This window comes from Thermobia domestica, chromosome 16 (assembly GCF_964235325.1).
Source record: "Thermobia domestica chromosome 16, izTheDome1.hap1.1, whole genome shotgun sequence".
NCBI classification, from domain to species: Eukaryota; Metazoa; Arthropoda; class Insecta; order Zygentoma; family Lepismatidae; genus Thermobia; species Thermobia domestica.
Window position 1 is genome coordinate 129084007 of NC_137469.1, and position 19416 is coordinate 129103422.

Here is a 19416-nt window from a genome sequence, read left to right on the forward strand (position 1 = left end):
TACTGTCCAGTCTAATCTACTCTCCAGTGCCGTTTTAACAGCATAGTAGGCAGCAGACCAAACAAATGTGTTGTGGTCCCTATGACTAAATTTTGCTTCTAATACAAGTAATTAATACGTGCCGTTCTGCTCGCGGAGCCCCCGGCCAAGTGGCTATGGTACCGTTAAGATAGTTCTGCTACATCTGGTAGTCAGGTACACTCATGTCCAAAATGATTGTCGCATATCTACAATTGTCTTCTTGTAAGAATATAATTTGATAGTGATTTTGCAGGATACTTTTAATTCTGATACTAATTGTATAAACGGGAAATATATATTTGTGGTAAATTTCATAGGAAAAGAATTATGAATACGAAAATTAGAATGAGTAAAACAAAATGTTGGTAAGTGGACAAGAAAATTTCATTTTCGTTTTATTGTTCTTATTTCCTGCTATTTTGACATGAAATTTGCCACATACATGTCTGCTGATTATACACATACTAACACTATAACAAATACCGGGCGAATTCGTTATCAAATTATATTCCTACAACAACATATTTTTAGACATGCGACAATAATTCTAGATATGAGTGTACATACAACAACGTATTTCAATACAGTGGTAGAGGTCCTTGAACTCCACAAGGGCCTCTACCTAACAAGTAAATGAACAGTTTGTAATAAGTTTCCGGGCATAAGTAAATATTTTCTTAATTTAATGCTACAGTAGTTTCTATATTTTTATACGTTTACAACCATGGGCGGCGATTAGGGGGCAAAGGGGGGCAGTTGCCCCCACTTTTTTGAAATGACCCATTAATGTAAACAGTTTCATTTGGAAATATAAAGTGTTTTATGTATTATTGATTCCTAGAATAAAATTGGTGCTATTAAATATTTGCTGTTCCGTGAGTACGTATTGGTTGTCTTCCCATGGAGTTAAGAAAGCTACAGGAATTGCGTTTTAATTGGCACGAAAAATGGCCCAAAAATTATTACTCTGAAAAACTAGCTGCTATAAGCAATGAACAGGATGAGTGTTTTCACCAGAATATTTTGCAGATGGAAAAACGTTATAAAGGGAAATGTGTATAACCACTAGACCAGGAGGAATATATATATATATATATATATATATATATATATATATATATATATATATATATATATATATATATATATATATATATATATATATAGGTTCTACAGACTCGGCGCCCTCCGCAAAATGTGCCGGCACCACCTAAGGCCGGCTAGATGACAGAATAAATAGCAATAGTGACGTCAGAAGAGAACACAGTAACAAAATCATCTCAATTACGGTCACACTAAAGGTGGGCAACTCGAGCAGAACTCACGCATTACTCGGCATTACTGCATGGTATGGAAAGATGTTTCGATTTCTGTATGAATGCAATAAAAATATTGAGGTCCTTTTTTCTTATTCAATGCTGTTTTTTTTTTTCAAAAGAAGTATTTTGGAAGTACATCAACTATTTGGTATAGAAAATATCACAAGCAAATTATAAATTTCAACTTATCTGAAGGTTAAACTAGAAATGCATTTTCATAATTGTATTCACAATAGTATTACAAGGAATGCAGGAAACAAATAAAATTGTTAAGGTTGAAAAATGAATCGATTGCAGTCAGCTGCATAGATCAAAAACGTAAATATTTCATGAAAGCAGAAAAGAAGAAAATTTAAGGCACCCAACACTGAGAAGGGATGGAAATGAATATATGACGTAATTCACTCAATATATTACAGTTAATACAGTTTAACCTCGTTAATCCGAATATTTGTTTGCTCGAGCTCTTCGGATTATCAAAAAGTTCGGATTATTAAGGAATGCTTATAAAACCGCCCGAAACAAGCTTAAAATAATACATAAATTTATTGGCTATGTATGTACATACAATAAATTGAAAAATTACACAATAAAGACCTGAAACTTTGTATGTTACTGTTCTTTAAATACTACAGTGCAATAACTTTATGTAAGAAAAATAATTTGAAAGAGTCTTTAATCTTTTTTTTTTTTTTTTTTTGACGTTTCTTTGATCTAAAAATACAGTACGTATGTACAAACGACAACTGAAAGCCATTCGGAGGAACGTGTCGTTCGGAGTACCGTGAGTGCGGATTAATGAGTTTTTACTATATATGATAGCTTAGAAATCAATTTAATGTATTCTGCATACAAAATGAATTTAGATTCAAGTGACTTTTATTAAAAACGAACTTAACAATATCAGTATGTAATTTTTATCGCATTGATTTAGATACATAATAATTTTCTGTTTCCTTTGAAATGAATAGTGATTTTAATTATATGATTTTGTTGATTTCTTCTACATGTCTGTTTTATTGATTTCTTCTTCATGTTTATTTTATTAATTTTTCTTCCTATCTATTTTATTGCTCTTCTTCATGTCTATTTTATTGTTTTTTTTCTTTCATTGATTTCTTCTTTCTATCTATTTTATTGATTTCTTCTTCCTATCTATTTTATTCATTTTCTTCTTATCTATTTTATTAATTTCTTATTCATGTCTATTTTATTGATTTCTTCTTCCTATCTATTTTATTGATTTGTTCTTCCTATCTATATATTGATTTTTCTTCCTATCTATTTTGTTGATTTCTTCTTCATGTTTGTTTTACTGATTTCTTTTACATGTTTATGTTTATTTTATTGCTTTCTTCTTTAAAACTACCTTGATTTTTCAAAATGAATTTAGATTAAATATAATTTTTATATTAAGTAACTTGGATTATTAAAATATTAAAATTATATATAATAACATTTAATTTTCACGAAGTAAGGAACATTTAAATAGGTTTCGAAGAAAAAAATTAGTACAATCATGTCATTAAAGTTTCAGTTAATTTAAACATAAAAATAATTCCAACATATCAATTAATGGAAAAAGATGTTGCAGGAGTTCAACATTGTTAATGAAGTAAGAATAAATATATAACAAATAAATGAAAAAAAAAAAGACAAAAGAAAATCCGGGATCTGTTTCTCTGAAAACTCAGCTGATATTACATGATGAGATGTTTGAGCACCTAAATACCGGAAGTACGTAATCATAGAATTCCTGTGTACATTGTTTTCAGCTGGAAATCTGAAGTCTTCTTGTGGTGCCTACAATTCCAATGAAGTGAAATCCGCTACTTTTTAGCGAGATACTAACCTTAGAAACATGAAAACAGGTTGCATCACGCAATGGTGTGCTGAATGCCTGATTTTTTTTTCTTTTTAAATAGTAATCAGATACACGAAAAACGAACCAATATATATATAAATACTATAAACTCTACTAAATACAACACACACGTTCAAAGACCAATAAAAACTACCATTAATAAAGATTGAAAGTTTTCCCCTGCACGTGTGTTTTAACAAGTAACACCAGAAAGCGACAACAATGAATTTCGAGGATAAATGCACTATCGATTGGCTACTGTCAAAAAATCTCATTACATGCAATGAAAATTTGTAACGTTTGTCGCTCGTGAAACATTATTTCAGGTAGACTAAAAAGTATTGAGCCTTAAGCCCACGAGATGGCGTTAGTGTCGAACATTTCAAGGTACATGAGTCGCAGCGGAACAGACCTAACGCCATTTGGCAGCTGACGGTTGATGCTAGTGAACATGCAAGAAGTTTTGTACATCTTATAATAAGAGGTAGAAATTGTTTTTAAAGATTAATGTTTTTTCCGCAAAACTGTGCTACATTTACAATTTCATTTCAATAAAGACAAATGTTACACAGGCTTGTAAAGAAATTTGTACTATTATACGTTTTTAAAAGCAACAGCCAATATCGCTTTCGTTCTAAAAAAAAATGGCATGCTCCTCGGAGCGGGCGAGCTATCACAGAAAATGTGGATGATATTCTGACAAAAGCCGACTAAGACCGACATGTAAGCAGTCATGACATTGCTAATGGCCTAAACATCCAGCACTAAACATTTTTAAAGCATTTTGAGAAATCCGTCTCCGAAAAACAAGTTCGATGTTTGGGTGCCACATGATCTGACTAAAAAGCTTTTACTCTCTCTGTCAAGTTTTTACCTGTGAATTTCTTTTTAAACTAGACTCGAGCCATTTCTGAAGCGATTGATCACGAGTGATAAGTGGATAACCTACGACAACAATGTGCAAGAAAGATCGTGGTCGAAGTGAGAAGCTCCATAGTCTGTGGTAAGTTCCGCACTGACATCCAGGAAGGTTATGGTGTGCGTTTGGTGGGATTGGAAGGGCATCAGACATCACGAAACATGAACTGCAGTTGCCGGGTGGAATGGCAGCCTCGGACAGGTGTTGTCGACAACCAGCGCGAGTACACAAAGTAATTCAAAAGAAACGGCCGGAACTAGTCAGAAAGAGTATCGTATACCACACTGATACCGCTAGACCGCATACATCTTTATGACCTGTTAGAAATTAAAAGAACTTGGCTGGGAGGTTTTAATGTATCCAACGAATACCCCTGACAATGCTAGAGGGAGAGGGCAATGGGAAGGCACCATCCGGCATCCTGATTTTGATCCACAGGAGTAAGTAAATGGCCACTCTGCCTAAGGTAGTCCCATCAATTTCTAGAGTCTGTCGCGAGAGTAAATTGTGGAGCTCATGATGTAGATGGGAACTCCGTATCCAGCATGAATAAATTATTTTGTGACAACTCCTTTTTCATATCAATGATAATCCACTATGAGTACATTTCGCAGCATTAATAGTATACAGTCGTAAAAAAATATCCTACAAAATTATGGTTCAATATTTTTGAATCCCAAAAATTAATTAGAAACAGTAAACCTGTTATTTTCTTCAAGGTTCGAACTCTTCCTTCCTGTAATTTGGGGGAAAAGTCCACTTGTCTCATCCACCAGATGATTCTGACCTTACCCATGCTCTACTGGCTTAGTAGGCCTATCTAGTTACGTTAGAAAATTAAATCAAACTTCTGGTTTTACGTCCCACGATTATACCTTTTAGGCTAAATAGATGGATGAATAATGAAAGCGAAAAATTATGAAGAATTACTGAAATAATAATGTAGGAGAAAACGGAAGAACTCCTAGAAAATCTACGGAAACGATGTTGTTCACCACAAACAACCAGGGAGACCCTTCACACCAGAGGTGAGCACTCGTAAGCCACCATGCTTCCTAGTTACATTAGAGTAAGTGGTTTTGAACCTACCTTAAACTGTTCAAAATGCTGCTTTTAAAAATAACATTTCAGTTGTGGATGAGCTTGGGCTTTCTCGTGGCTACATAGTTTTCATATGTGCCTTGAGCGTGGTGGATCTAGATTCGATTCCCGGTGGAGTTCATATAATTTTGCTTTCCACGTTAAGCTGTAGGTTCACGCCTCATATAGCCTTCATGCTGAAAGGGACGTTGAACTTCAAAATCAACCAATAATTAATGACTAGTAGCTATTCAATACATCTATACAATCTAAGAATGCTTTTCTCTTTCCATATTGTTCGTAAGCTGTCTTCTCTACGAGAAAGTGCATCGTCCTTATCTGCCCAGGCATATTCTCTATATTAAGGTCACCCTAGGTATGCTATAAGGAAATAATATTCTTCAGATTGAATAGCCCTTTCACACATAGCAACTGAGTTGCGCCACCGAATCGCGCCACTAGTATAAACGGAAATAACCAAGCAACTGATATCAGACACCGACACTTTTTTTTTTAATTTTTCAACGTCCTTTTTTCCTCTGTAGTGGAATGGAGTTGCCAGGACACAAGAAATATATATAACGTAGGATACTATGCTATATTAGACGTAGATCCATGGCTTTAATTCAAACCACAATAGGGAGCACGATGGCTGAGTGGTAGAGCGCTTACTTCTGGTGCGTAAGAGTCCCCAGTTCGATCTCCGACCAAATAAGTTTGTGGTGGGCAACATGGTGTAAGTGCGTTCCCTCCTACATTCTTATACTACCAATTCTTCCATCATCATTCCATTGCTTTAATCATCGTCATCCTTAGCCTAACGGGCTTACTTGTTTGACGTTAAATTGAAAGGTTTCATTTCATTTTTCGAATCACAGTACCTTCCACCGAGAATCAAATCCGTCCTCCTGCATAGACAGCGAATTCTAACCACTTATCCACGAGGAATCCCATCCATGTATGTTTGTTTGGTTTTTTCAACAATATATTTCCCTTCTTTATTTCTTTCCTTAGTGGTTGAATAATACCGGTAATAATAGTAATAGACCAGGAAATGCATCAGTAACAGATAGGGATGGTTGGAATTCGAATGATTTATATATAAAAAAACAAAACATAATAGACAACTAGTTAGCTCCCACGGGTACGTTTTACGTTATAGAAAAATCAGAATTGTAAAGGTAATTTGGAAGATGGTAGTAAATAAAGAAGCAGGCAACAATCTATTCCTGGTATCTTGTGCGTTCATCACAGGAATGATACCGTATTTTCACACAAAATATAGGAATAGTCTATAGTTGTTTTAAGACAGTCGGGGATTCCAGTATATGGTGTAAATTAAGCTAAATTTTAAACGATAAACAATTGTACACTTTCCGTCTCTGATCAGTATTTTTTTTTTAAACAAAAGATACATTCGCAACCTTCTGCGGTGGCGGCAACTACAGTTTCCCCGTACGAAAGCTTCCATTTGAGACAATGCTTCTTCACGAATGGCAGATACTAAGAGTTGCTCTAGAGGGTTGCGCTAGAGCAAACGGTGGGGGCAACTGTTTTAGTGGAAACAACTGCAGTTGTCTAGTATGAAGGTTCCAATTTAAAGCAATGTTTCGCAAGCAGTTGCCGAACTCAGTGGCTCGTGTGAAAGAGGGTTAAGGGACGGAGATAGTCTTGTACTTTAAAGAACAAAATATCATATTGTTTTGTAGAAACATAATCTTATAACACATCTGATCTGGAGAATTTCCATAATAGTACTGTTTATATATAATTATGTTTCTGTATACCTATATAGTATATAATAGAAATGATTCCTCCAGATTAGATGTGTCATAAGATCAGTTTCAACGTGACATTTGGTTCTTTCAAGGACAACACTATCTCTGTTCATTTATCTGAACATTCCAAAGACATGTTATTAAATACCGAAACCAGTAATTTTAGACACCTAACTAATGACGAGGGCTAATATTCCCTCATTTGTAACATATTTTTAACGTTTAACTTGAATTTTTTTTTTTTGAATCTCAAGCAGTACAACATTTTTCATTCTTAAAAATGTATTACCTTTATTTATAGCTGAATTTTCTAGCATATACGCGAAACATTTTTCACAACTCTTGCTCTGATCATTATGTTGTTTCTTTCCCTTGCTGTGTGCTTATTACAAGATAAACCAGACGATATATCAAATCTACACGTTCCTCTACCCAGGAGTGCTGGCCTTCACTTCCTGCGATACATCTTCCCATTCATCAACAAAGACAAATCATGGTGAAACATGGCTGTGAGGTTCTAAATAGCGGATGTGCAACGTGTTCTAACTCTTTTGCAATGCTCTCCTAAGGCGAGGTAAAGAAAAAATAATCAAATAATGTTTTTAACAAAGATTATATCTTTATACATCATAAAATAGCATCTCTCCTGAGATATCTTTTCCCTTTCTTTGATCAAGCGCAATTGCGTATTGGGAAATCACTAAATTATCAATATAGTTAGTGCATTTGATAAGGGTCTTCAAACTAATTTCAAACCGAGATTTTCAAATTTATTGAGACTGTGCGGCCTTTCATATCGTACAGTTTTTGTGCAACGCTCCTGTACTCTAATTAGCCCTTTAATCCGGAAGCATGGTTATGCGTGCACTCGCTACAAATACTCACTACAATGGGTTGCCAACTCTCCGGTATTTTACCGGACAGATCGCCTTTCGCCTCCTTGTTCGATGTCCGGTACGACCTCAAAACCAAACGTTAAATGTTCGGTATAATTTTTCCTTTTACTTGCCCTATTCTTTGGAATATCGAAAGGAATCGTCTGTCGATCATGGTTAATGCAGGGTTTATAATTCGCTTTGATATCGACCTGCCGTGCGCGGAATTTGCTGAAGAGTTGAAGGCAGGAAAATTAATTGAATTTATTAAAACTGTTAAAGGTAAACAAAAGTACATTTTCAAGAGCGCAGCTAACACTGCTTCATCCTCAGTTACATCTTCCAATTAGAGAATGCATCCAGATGCAGTGAAAGTATACAGGGTGGTAGGTAACTCCACCGACAAACTTTGGGAGGTGATTCCTTATATGAAATGAAAGAAAAAAGTTCTGATAAACATAGGTAGAAAAACGTCTCCTTTCAGAGTTATGAACCGCCGAAAATTACACAGGAACTAGTATGCGATCTATCTAAATATCCATGTTTTAACATCCTCCGTAATCGGCGAACCGAACGCGCCATTAGTACTTAAAGAAGTATCCCTATACCTCAACTTCTTTTTTACAGTTCGTTCCGGCGATAACGGACCACGGCAGAACATGGATATTTAGAGAGAGCGCATACTAGTTCCTTTGTAATTCCTTAAACCGCTTGGGATCGGTTCTGTAGTTTCTACGGCAGAGCGTTTAGAAAAATGAATTTTCGGCGGCTCATAACTCTGAAAGGAGACGTTTTTCGTCCCATGTTTATTAGAATTTTTTTCTTTCATTTCATATAAGGAATCACCTCCCAAAGTTTTTCGGTGGAGTTACCTACCACCTTGTATAGGCATTATGAGACATTACCAGCCCCAAAGGAAGCTGGTAAGACTTATTTTCCAAGTATATTTTGTGCATGCCAATTATATTTGCTTATATGTTTTACATACGATATTATTCATGGTTAACTGCATTATATGTGCCGACTTGAAAACTTGAATAAATGCTTCAAAAGTAACGAAAGTCCGAATCGCTCAATTTTAAGCTATCACTTACTGGTTGTTTCACATTTTTGACGAGCGATGATGTCGAAATCTTAAAGAGTATCCATACTCCAGCAGGGTGTCCGGTACTTCCATTTTGGGAACTCTACCCATGGGCGGGGTCCGGACGCGCACTCGCTTAATGTAGAGTATTAAAAAAAATCAGCACTGCTCTGCCATCTGTGGAGTTCTGTTTATACTTTATTTAAATATAACTTTAAAAGTCTTACTAGTAGGGCATTATTTATATTCTGGCAAGGGTAGGGAAGCAGAGATTTACAGAGTTTTCGCGATCTGCCGTGCTTATGTATTTCAAAGATGGGAAAAGAACAGTGAAACCAGCATCGAACCAAACAACAAAAAGTGGGACGACCACACCTCATTAAAAATGTCGGATGTCGTAGACTCTCGAATTTGGTATAGCAGAACAGACGAAAACTATAGCACAATATAATAATAATAATAATAATAATAATAATAATAATAATAATAATAATGTGCATTTTTTTGCATATGAGCAAGTTGTGACTCACTAGATAGAACATAGAAAGTCAAAACTGTTCTCTGTAAATTTTACGTGACTCATGAATGTGGAAAGAGGGGGTCCGTTTAACATTTTTGCGGGCAGGCCCATTCGTCCTTACTTACGCTACTGAGAGAATGTAAGGTAAAATAATAACACCAATATATATATATATATATATATATATATATATATATATATATATATATATATATATATATATATAGATAGATAGATAGATAGATAGATAGATAGTTGTGACTCACTAGATAGAACATAGAAAGTCAAAACTGTTCTCTGTAAATTTTACGTGACTCATGAATGTGGAAAGAGGGGGTCCGTTTAACATTTTTGCGGGCAGGCCCATTCGTCCTTACTTACGCTACTGAGAGAATGTAAGGTAAAATAATAACACCAATATATATATATATATATATATATATATATATATATATATAGATAGATAGATAGATAGATAGATATAGATAGATAGATAGATAGATAGATAGATAGATAGATAGATATATAGATAGATAGATAGATAGATAGATAGATAGATAATCCTGGCGCAACAGTCCCTTGTGATCTGAGCCTGCAGCGGGCTTATGTTAGTAGTAAGCACAACCACACCCAACGTCGCCGGCTGTCTAGATTGAAGTCCGCTATCTTTTAGTTTCCCAACTTTTCTCTCGATATTTGGTCAACACAGAAATGTTTGAGTGCCACACCGGGAATTAATCCCTGGACGATGCACACCGTATCACTTTCGCTAATCATTTGGTAAAATTCAGGTTAGGGTGGTACTGAATTAATTTTGGAATATGCCATTTCTCATAAGGTAAAGTTCAAAAGTATTGTGACATAATTAAAAAGCTCATTATCAACCACGTATTCTTGCCTCTAATATCTCTAAAAGTTTTCGAGTTATGTGTCAAAAATGGTTGAAACACTTGAAGTTAGTTTAGTAACTTGAAGAAGATAGTGGACTTATACATACATGATTAGAATTGCTCCAATTTTATTTTTATTCTTCTTTCTCGTAAAGAAATACAAAATCATAATTTCAACCATTTTGGTACATTTTTCATAATTTGAAGCGCGAACAGCCGGTTTCTTTCCTTACGTTTTGAACTTGGGATTTATATTCTCCTTGTCACTTATCGTGAAAGTCATATAATAACATGGGTCACAAAGCTAGAATATCTTATGCGACAGAGGTAATGACAATTTTTGTCATTTCATCTCTCAAGATCTGTTAAATTTGACATTTATTGAATGATATCGGTTTTATAATACGAATAAATTTTTCGCAGTAAGGTGCGTATAGTGGTCGTAAGAAATGGCAAAAGCTACCACTGACCTTTATAGTTTGACTCATGCTTTCTCGATCATGGTATTCCTTTTAAATTTTGCAAAGGACACTATCATTTTAATTATCTTAACCTAATTTCCTAAAGCATCTCATTCGTACGCTAAAAGAAAGATTTCTATTTTTTTATGTATAAGAATTCAGGGGATGCAAATTTATTCAAAATTCCTTTACAATTAAAGCCGCCTAAACAGATATTCCTTCGAGATTTCTGTATTTTGAAAACAATTCACGATTTCAGTTCTTTGTATTTACTTGTTTCCATGTTTATTTATATCAATACTGTATGATCAGTTCCCAGAATTATTTTAGTTCCCCGGTAAATCCATTTATAACAAGCTCCAAATACTGCTACAATTTTAATGTGGTTTCAGGAGAATCTGCATATCTCATCCTTTTGTTACTCTCTATATATTCATCTACTACGTAAACAAACATCAGTGAAAGAAAGAGGCTGAGAGCTAACATGTGCTCCGTGAGGAACGTTGTCATACCTTGCACTGATATATCTAGAGAGTCTAGTGTTGCCACGAGACGAAACGAGACAAGACGATACTTTTGGCTGTGTAATCTCGTCTAGAAAAGATGTGTCCGTCTCGTCTCGTATCGAATGGTTCTGTCTCGTCTCGTGGCAACACCAGAAAGGCTGAGGCAGAGCTGTTAAACCAAGTGGTTAAAATTATAATTTTTAACCTAGTTTGGTTAACAGAGCACAACACAAAACACGACTGCAATCCTCCAGCAACGACTGCTTAGTTTCGACTGAACCCGTAATTACTTCGATAGGAACATTTGTCAATACCGTCAGTACAGACGAAAGGCAAGATTTCCCCATTTATTCTGATATCCTTTTTTCAGAACCCCTGGCGCCACTTCAACAAATAAGGAGGCCTATGTAACTTTCCCATTTAAAAAATGGTTTATCTTCGAATAACAGCATAAAAGGATAAAAAAGATAAATTTTATTGTCAAATCAGAATCTTTTTCGAAACTCAGTGTCGAGAAAAGCTGACACGTTTCTGTCTTGGTTCGGAACGAGAAAGACCATGAAACAATAGTTAGTTACTGATAAAATTGCCACTTCTACGCATACTTGTACTTCTATTAAAGGATTTTTATACGTAGATATCTCCACCAGCCCCCGGAATAAAATCTTCTGAAACACTGATCTCAATGAACGCTTTACATTGTATTTGAATCTGGAGCACTATCACAAAATAATTAAACTTGAATCGATTGAAAAATGGAAGTGAAAGCTGTTTGTAAGAATCATTTTTAAAAAGTGCTTTAGGTATTCCCTGTTCTTTGTAGGGTTTGAAACGTTGAATCATTTGGATAATTTGAAATAATAAAAGATGGTATACATTTCGAAGGCAAATAATTTATTCCGAGTTAATAAATTTTTAAGCAAATTCAGAAACTGTGTTTGTATTTTTCGAGACACGAGACAAGACGTTTTACGAAACGTTTCGTATTGTATCGTGTCTCGCTTCAAAGAGTCCTGTCTCGTCTCGTTGCAACACTAAGAGAGTCTTACGCATTATCTTTCCAAGAAAATGAGCTAGAAACTTGAAAAGCACGTTCAGTCAATTGTTACCATAGAATATACTATGGGCATAGCCGCTGATGTGTAGAAGGTGACACAGGCGGAATTTGTTTTTGGCGAGTTGGAGCCGTGGGGCTCTATTATTTGGATTGGAAACATTGGTTCAAAAATATTTTACATTTAGCATACATACATATGCACATATCATACGCACACACACACACATACGTTGGTGGTCTTCAGCAACGAAACTAACAACAATACATGAAATCGACACGTAGCATTCCCTAGATATTTAAAACTTAAATTTGTGTGCAAAATTTCGTCAGTTTCTGGTAGAACGTATGGCAAAGTTGATTGTTTATTTAACAATGGTAGCCTACAACAATGAAACTAACAACAATTTGTGAAATCGGCAGGTACCATTCCCTAGATATCTCAGTTTTAATCCGATGGGTATGCCAAGTTTGGTCAGTTGGTGGTAGAAAGTGTGGCAGATAAAGTTGATTGTATATTTAACAATGGTGGCCTTCAACAATGAAACTAATAACAATATGTGAAATCGACACATACCATTCCCTAGATATTTCAATCTTAAATGGGTGTGCAAAGTTTGGTCAGTTTCTGTTAAAAAGTGTGGCACATAAAGTTGATTTTTATTTAACAATGGTGGCCTCTTACAATGAAAGTAACAAAAATAAGTGAAATCGACACGTACCGTTTCATAGATATCTCAATGGTAAATGAGTGCGCCAAATTTGATTAGTTTTTGGTAGAAAGAGTGTAAGATAAAGTTGATTGTTTATGTACCAATTTAGAAATCCAAAGATTGTTTATTTAACAATGGTGGCCTTCAACAATGAAAGAACAACAATATGTGAAATCGACACATACCATTCCATAGATATCTCAATCGTTCATAAGTGTGAAAAGTTTACTTAGTTTGTGGTAGAAATTATGACAGATAAAGTTAATCGTTTATTTAACAATAGAGAAATCCAACGAATGTTTATTTAACAATGGTGATCTTCAACAATGAAACTAACAACAATATGAGAAAACGACACATATCTTTCCCTAGATATTTTAATCTTAAATGTGTGTGCAAGGTTTGGCCAGTTTCTGGTAGGAAGTATGGCAGATAAAGTTGATTGTTCATTTAACAATGGCGGCCTCTAACAATGAAAGTAACAACAATAGGCGAAATCGACACGTACCATTCCATTGATATCTCAATCGTAAATGAGTGTGCCAAGCTTGGTTAGTTTGTGATAGAAAGTATGGCAGATAAAGTTGATTGTTTATCTAACAATCGAGAAATCCAACGATTGTTTATTTAACAATGGCGGCCTCGAACAATGAAACTAACAACAATATGTGAAATCGGCAGGTACCATTCAGTAGATATCTCAGTTGTAATCCGATGGGTATGCCAAGTTTGGTCAGTTTGTGGTAGAAAGTGTGGCAGATAAAGTTGATTGTATATTTAACAATGGTGGCCTTCAACAATGAAACTAACAACACTATGTGGAATCCACACGTACCATTCCCTAGATATCTCAATCTTAATTGGGTGTGCAAAGTTTCTTCACTTTCTGGTAGAAAGTACGGCAGATAAAGTTGATTCTTTGTTTAACGATGGTGGCCTTCAACAATGAAACTAACAATATGTGGAATCAACACGTACTATTTCCTAGATATCTCAATCGTAAATGAGTGTGCCAAGTTTGGTTAGTTTGTGGCAGAAAATATGACAGATAAAGTTGACTGTATATTTAATAATGGAGAAATCCAACCATTGTTTATATAACAATGGTGGCCTTCAATAATGAAACTAACAACAATATGTGAATTCGACACATAGCATTCCCTAGATATTTCAACTTTAAATGGGTGTGCAAAGTTTGGTCAGTTTGTGGTAGAACGTATGGCCGTTAAAGTTGATTGTTTATTTAACAATGGTGGCCTCTAACAATGAAACTATCAGCAATATGTGAAATCGACCCATATCGTTCCATAGATATCTTAATCTTAAATGAGTCTGCAAATTTTGTTTAGGTTGTTGTAGAAAGTGTGGCAGAAAAACTTGATTGTTTCTTTAACAATGGTGGCCTTCAACAATGAAACTAATAAGAATATGTGAAATCGACACATACCATTCCCTAGATATTTTAATCTTAAATGGGTGTGCAAAGTTTGGTCAGTTTCTGTTAAAAAGTGTGGCACATAAAGTTGATTTTTTATTTAACAATGGTGGCCTCTAACAATGAAACTAACAAAAATAAGTAAAATCGACACGTACCGTTTCATAGATATCTCAATGGTAAATGAGTGCGTCAAATTTGATTAGTTTTTGGTAGAAAGAGTGTAAGATAAAGTTGATTGTTTATGTAACAATTTAGAAATCCAAAGATTGTTTATTTAACAATGGTGGCCTTCAACAATGAAAGAACAACAATATGTGAAATCGACACATACCATTCCATAGATATCTCAATCGTTCATAAGTGTGAAAAGTTTACTTAGTTTGTGGTAGAAATTATGACAGATAAAGTTAATCGTTTATTTAACAATAGAGAAATCCAACGAATGTTTATTTAACAATAGTGATCTTCAACAATGAAACTAACAACAATATGAGAAAACGACACATATCTTTCCCTAGATATTTTAATCTTAAATGTGTGTGCAAGGTTTGGCCAGTTTCTGGTAGGAAGTATGGCAGATAAAGTTGATTGTTCATTTAACAATGGCGGCCTCTAACAATGAAAGTAACAATAATAGGTGAAATCGACACGTACCATTCCATTGATATCTCAATCGTAAATGAGTGTGCCAAGCTTGGTTAGTTTGTGATAGAAAGTATGGCAGATAAAGTTGATTGTTTATCTAACAATCGAGAAATCCAACGATTGTTTATTTAACAATGGCGGCCTCGAACAATGAAACTAACAACAATATGTGAAATCGACTGGTACCATTCAGTAGATATCTCAGTTGTAATCCGATGGGTATGCCAAGTTTGGTCAGTTTGTGGTAGAAAGTGTGGCAGATAAAGTTGATTGTTTATTTAACAATGGTGGCCTCTAACAATGAAACTAACAACAATATGTGGAATCCACACGTACCGTTCCCTAGATATTTCAATCTTAAATGGGTTTGCAAAGTTTGGTCAGTTTCTGGTAGAAAGTACGGCAGATAAAGTTGATTGTTATCTTAACAATGGTGGCCTCTAACAATGAAACTAATAACAATATCTGAAATCGACACGTACCATTCCCTAGATTTTGTAACGTGCATTAACCAGATTATATCCGTTTTTGCTTAATTTTTGAACTGTTTATTTTATATTTGATTGTTTTAATTTTATTAGTTGTATATGTTAACATTGGTGACGGTGGCGCCATCTATCGTTTTAGACACAAACTGTTTGGAAGTTCTGAATAACCTTAAGAGATTTAAAAAATACTGTAATTTGATTGTATATTTCTAAAAGTTATGTACACTCATGTCCAAAATCATTGTCGCATGTCTATAAATGTTGTTGTAGGAATATAATTTGATAACGAATTTGCCCGATATTTCTTATAATGTTAGTATGTGTACAATCGGCAAAGACATGTATGTGGAAAATTTAATGTCAAAAGAGCAGTAAATAAGAATAATAAAACGAACATAATAAAATAACGAAAATAACGAGAATAATAAAACAGCCTTTCTTGTCCATTTAGCAACATTTTGTTTTACTCATTCTAATTTTCGTATTAATAATTCTTTTCCTATGAAATTTACCACAAATATACATTTCTAGCTTATATACATAGTACCAGTATTAAAAGTACCCTGCAAAATCATTATCAAATTATATTCTTACAAGAAGACAGTTATAGATATACGATAATCATTTTGGACTTGAGTGTACGTTACTAGCTTGTATTATTTTCAACGTAAAAATACAAAATTATAATACTGGACCATTACAGCAGAACCGTACTGGCCAGGCGGGAAACCGGGAAATTTCCCGGTGGGACCTGGAAGGTGACTCTTTTTTTTTTTTTTTTAAGCAGACCCTCCGCCTTGTATCGTACGTAGCACACGTCACGCACTCCTCGTGTACGGGAGTAACGGAACGGAGGACGATAACATGTCGAGTACCGACAATACAGTCAGTTAATCCCAGACCAGCATTGCTAGCCTATGATGTTGCGAAAACAGTCTTTCACATTTTTCGTAATTCAACCCTTCAAACGTTCCTGATTTCCCACTCTGCTTTATAATTTTGCTAATATTAAAGTATTCAGCTAAATTGAAATCTTAAATGTTGCCATAATTTGAAACTAAATAATAATTTACATTTTACAGCACCGTTGTTTTCCATATAGAAAATATATAGGGCCAGATTAAGACCATTGGGGGTCCTGAAGCGGAAAAATACAGCGGGGTCCATGGAAAACTTTCATGGTGGGCCCTCTCTCATTTGTTCAAAAGAGCAAATGAATTATATAGGAGAGACTTATGACTTATGTCATAAACTTTTGTGGTGAAAATGTTTTAAATAATTTAAAAGTTTTTTCGGGCTCTCTTGGTCACGGAGTCCTGGAGCAAAAAATGAAACCTCAACTCATTTTTTTCCTTTTCTAAAAAGGTGTAAAATATATCTTTAGAGGAAAATCATAGAAGCAATCCCTATGTTGCAGGTAAATAGCTTTCTAAATGACGTATTTTAAAACACGTGTTAAGGGCATCATAACGGGCCTTGTGCAGAATCAAATTTAAGTCTGTTTTCTTTGCGTTCCGCCAATAATGCTTAAAGGAAATAAATAAATTCATACATTCGTATTTTACTTTGAGATGATTTACCTACGTACGGTTTTCCTAAGTACTGTGTGGTTTAGTGTAAAATAGGTCCTTTGTGGGTCTATGGTCTTGGCTTGTGCGAAATAAGTACAATATACTATACATTTGCTTTGAGTTGTGCGTACTGTCAGTACGCAGTACGTACGTACATGTTGGTGGAGGGGGCAGTACACATATGTGAATGGAACCCCTTGAAAGTACCTTCCGGTGGGCCCCTGGGTTGCAGTACGGCCCTGCATCACAGAAATAAATATCATTCAACTGTCCTCTTCGTATCGTTATAACAGTATGCTTCAGTAACAGTTCATCTTAATAGATGGCATGGCATCATGTTTTGGAGTTTTGTAAAAGAATCATTTTTCTTTATCTCCTCGAAAACTACACATCAGGATTTATATCCACCTATATTATTTTGTTCAGCCTAACTAGATCTATTGATTTGTATACGCCTCAAGTTTACACATAGTAATAATTGAGGATTTTAAAAATTTTCTTCAATAAGTCTGAATTTTTGTATCTTAATTTATTATACACTGTGCAATTGTGATATTAGACCATTATCTGAACTTCTTAAGTTTTCTTCCTGATTTCGCTTACATTTGAATCCTTCATCAATATTAACTCTCCAGCACATGCATTTCATCCCTTTTTATAGTAAATTAAATTACCACAAAACGAGGCGACACTGTTATTTTTTTTAACTTTTTACGTGTACTTACGCGGTGTATGTACTTATAAAAAACTTTCAAAACTATTTTGACTCAAGGCAATCGCGACGCGAATATACAATTAGCAATTGAGACAGCAAGTGTATATGCCCTGAGCAATTATCGACCGAGTTTCTCAATAGAGAAAAACAATTTTAAAAAGAGAGAGTGATTTTAACATGTTTAATAGTAAACTCCATTCACTAGTGGTCATGAGGAGTTTTTCTCTCTCTCTCTCTCTGTCTCTCATGGATGAAACACGTACCAGATCTATAGAATAATAATTAGAATACATGGCTTATTTGGTGAAAATTGAACCCCGTAAATTGTTTCTTGTTTTCCTATTCAATGCACGTATGTATACATACGTACATACAACGATCAAACATAGAATTTGCAAGGCCATAAAATGTTGATTTCATTAAGTTTTCTCTGGGAAAAATAATGCTATTTATTTTGGTCACGATCTTTTTACATATGTGAAACAATCTTCTGCATCATTTTAAGTACTTCAACAACAAATTCGTGTCGCAATCTCCCGTTATGGTAATCAAGGCCACAACATAGTATTGTACCAGTAGTATACAAAAGAATGATTAATAAAATTTGCCTTAGTAGAACTGAATAATCAGGGTGTTTCGAAATACGTAGTAATCACAAACAATGGAAATATGTTCGCATCAACAGCAGGGCCAGGCCATAGGCAATTTGCCGCCCCGTGCAATGGCATTATTTGCAACCTCCATTTCTCCAGAAAGAACAAATCTTAAAAGCCACAATTCTAAGTATGCTACCCCCATCATGAACAGCGAAGCGGAGGGAAACAGCACTCGCACTCAGAAAGACCTAAACTCTACAAGTATGATCTCTTTGTGTTTGTTCTTTCTTTAAATAATAATCCATTATGTTAGTGAAATATAAAGCAAACACACCTACTGAGGAAAGATGATAATCTTTTTTAAAGAATTCAATTTCGAGCTTCAATCTCAATATATCAGTTTATAATTCCAGTGCAACTAGCTCTTTTATCTTTATTCCTTGATTTTCCTTCTACATCCCTTAAAAAATAGTTTTTAAAACTTGTTTCCGCCTTCAATGATAACAAACTTGTTTGTGACAAAGACAAGACTAGTTTTCATATCAAAACTGTGATAACTAACTAAACTGAACAGGTGTTCGCTACTGTCGAGAATTGAGTTCTTGTATTTGATAACAATCAAGCAATTCATACTGGTATTTGTTTGACAATTTGCTTTAGGTGTCCATGTGACTTTCGTGCGACCTAAACATGATTTATGAACGAAGTATTCAAAAGGAAAGTCAGCTTAGTAAATTTCACTATCATCAAGTTTTGTTTTCACCAAGGAATATTTATTTTAAATAATATAGTTATGACAAATTTTGCCGCTCGGTGCAAATTGCATGTGTTGCACATATGGTAGAGCTGGCCCTGATCAACAGATTACTAGAGCTCACA

The 19416-nt window shown here is 34.7% G+C and overlaps 1 protein-coding gene across 1 annotated transcript in view; it reads right to left on the reverse strand.

Annotated features, from left to right (window-relative positions):
- The window catches only part of Hil (peptidase hillarin), a 264779-nt gene that overhangs the window by 166475 nt on the left and 78888 nt on the right, over window positions 1-19416 (reverse strand). The gene's annotated exons all lie outside the window — the stretch shown is intronic.